The following is a 3,199-nucleotide window of genomic DNA, read 5'->3' as shown; positions in this document are numbered from 1 at the left end:
TAAAGGTTCAATTGTGAGGTTTATCATTTTATAATTTATTTTGTTCTTTTGTTAAAACTTGTATCTCAGTGGTAAATTAATTGCTATTTTGTGGTCTACAACATGAAACAATAAAAATGTCTGCTAAAGGAATAAATTTAAATGTAAAAGAATCCCATTTTAACGTACATAAAAAATGTAGAAAAATTAGACACAACATGGCACCATTGTGCAGCAGCAAGCATCATGACAAAAAAGGAACCTCACGGTTGATCTAGGTAAATGTGTGCAAATGTATAGGGCCCCATTCCTATATTTGCCTGGGGCCCCGAATTCACTAAATCGGCCCCTGGTGATATGCCACACTTGTGAGGTGGATGGATTATCTTGGCAAAGAAGAAGTGCTCACTAACACAGATTTAGACAGATTTGTGAACAGTATTTGAGAGAAATAGGCCTTTTGTGTACATAGAAAAAGTCTTAGATCTTTGATTTCAGCTCATGAAAAATGGGGGCAAAAACAAAAGTGTTGTGTTTATAATTTTGTTCAGTGTATATATATATATACACATGTAATGTTGCAAAATTCTCCTCTAGTGTAAAATTTTCTTGCTAGTTTGTGGACACTGAATGAATTTTCTGAGGTTATGTGACAGCGCTTTCAAGCTGCTGTCTTTCCGCGGTTGAAACACTCACTGAGTGAATACATGAGACACTATACATTCAGTAAGTTGTAGTGTATCTTTCAACATGGATCGGGTGTTCATTGTTTAGGTTATTTCATGCTAAATATAAAATACACTCCTGCTTCGCTTGAACTGAGGAAAAGCTGGAGTGCGCATGAACCGTCACGCCACTGAACAGAATTTTTATATATATATATATATATATATATATATATATATATATATATATATATACACTCATAAATGCTCTTTTTTATTATAATTAATACAAATATAATATAATATACTTATAATATAATATAAACAATATAAGTATAGATATTACATCATTATAAAACATGGTTCATAAAATGAACTTGTGTACAAATCAGTTGTTACTTTTAACCTTAACAATTGGGCTCCTTGTATAGTTTAGTTTAGGGAAACTGAGAAATAATAAAGAACATTACCACTCAAAAGCTTTTGAACAGTAAGATTTATAATGTTTGTTTTAAGAATTATCTTCTGCTCACCAAGCCTGCATTTATTTGATCCAAAATACAACAAAAGCAGTAATATTGTGAAACATTTTACTATTTAAAATAACTGCTTTTAATCTAAATAATAAAAACTAATTTATTCCTGTGATCAAAGCTGAATTTTCAGCATTATTACTCCAGTCTTCAGTGTCACATGATCCTTCAGAAATCATAATATGCTGATCTGCTTCTCAAGATCTTTTGTTCCAAAACAGTGGTTAATGAGATGAAGAAAGAGAAATACGTTTCAGTAGACTAACATTTGATGTTCCGGTATGTATAGCTAATGTGGGGTAATGTGAAGTAATCAGCAATCGTAGGATTTATTCAAGCTTTTTTTATGCCAAGTTGGAGTTATTCACTGATTGTCTGTCGTGGTCTCTAAATTAGCCTTGCATTAGTTTGTCTAGACATTTCACTAGTCATCTTCAGAAAGATCTTTCTTCATCTGCATATTGCATGATAACTGTGACCTGTTTAGAGTAACTTCTTTAAGGTTTCTCTTTAACCATCTTCAACGATTACTAGCAGCCCCACACACCCCTCACACCAGCTCTTCACCCTCCTGCCATCCGGAAGAAGGTACAGAAGCATTCGGGCCCTCACGGTCAGATTGCGGGACAGTTTCTTCCCTCGAGTCATCAGACTCCTCAACTCCATTTGAACTGACAACTACACTCACACATATACACCCCTACTATAATACCTGAATCACAAACACTTGAAACCCAACTTGTATACTTTGCACGTCCGCAAATTTGCATAAATCTACCTCCATATTGTGCCTTGTCTATTAATATTGTGACCTGTTCTATGTATAAAAATATGTATGGGACTACACATTATGTAGTCTGTACTTTGTTTTATGTTCAACTTTTTACTTTGACTTTCTTCTTCTTCTTCTTATTCTTTCAGTTTTAGTATTATGTTAGATTATATAAGATATATTAATTATGTATAGTCTTTTGCACAGTACAATTTGAGTTTTGTAGTTAATGTTATCTTGTGTAGCACCATGGAAAAAGCCTCTCTGACTCTGACTCTGACACTGATCTCTGACCTTGGCACTATATGGGCAAGATCTTTATAATTGGTGCTGTAGGGTTGACTTCTGCTTTCCTGTCCCAAACCTATCTTCAGAAACAAAAGGGCCTTTTGGAAGACCTGATGGCACAGAAGAGCTGATTGTGATAAAGGCCTGGAGGCCAAATCTGTGTTCAAGGGTCTGCTAATTGTCATTTTGTGTGGTGAAGGAATGTACAGTTTTATACCATCATGCTGATAAATGGTTCTTTGACCTTCGGAAATCCTACAACCTGAACCACTGTAGGGAGAAACCACCCTTACAGTGCTCCCTTCCTGGCCTTACAACTCAAACACTCAACAACTAGTTATGTTTCTAAGGATTTATAAATAAAAATAAGCTGTCTCTTAATAAGCAGTGAAATTATTCACCAACAGACAGTGGCGGAACTACAGCTTGATGGTTAAGGATACTTAAATCCTATGATTACTGAATAGAAATGGAAGTTATAACATGTAACCATGAGTTTTTATGTTAGTTACAAATGAATGAAAGGATGTTGTGCAAATGCAATCTAAGAGCGCTACAGTGGTTCAGCTTGCAGGATTGCAGAATGACTAAACGAACCTTGAAAAAAAGCTTGAGAAAACATTTACTTTAAGTATAAACTCTATTATTTATAACACAAATGATCTAAACTCCAACATTTGCCTTTTACCGTTTATTGGGTCTTGAATGTGAAGATCATCCACATACAGTGAATTCTGAGGCTCTTTGCTTCTCTGTATGTACTTGAGAAAACTGAAGTAGATTCTATGATATAGACACTAGGCAGCATCTTTTCACATTCTCATGAAGCTCTAAAACTATTTTCATGGACAAACAAAGATCTCACCCTCGTTATCGACCAAATACTTTTGGTTTCACGACATGATGCTGATAAGGTTTGTTTAGTCATTCTGCAATCCTGCAATCCTGTAGTAAAAGTGCTC

Source organism: Cyprinus carpio, chromosome A23 (genome assembly GCF_018340385.1).
Source record: "Cyprinus carpio isolate SPL01 chromosome A23, ASM1834038v1, whole genome shotgun sequence".
NCBI classification, from domain to species: domain Eukaryota; kingdom Metazoa; phylum Chordata; class Actinopteri; order Cypriniformes; family Cyprinidae; genus Cyprinus; species Cyprinus carpio.
This window is presented reverse-complemented; position numbering follows the sequence as displayed.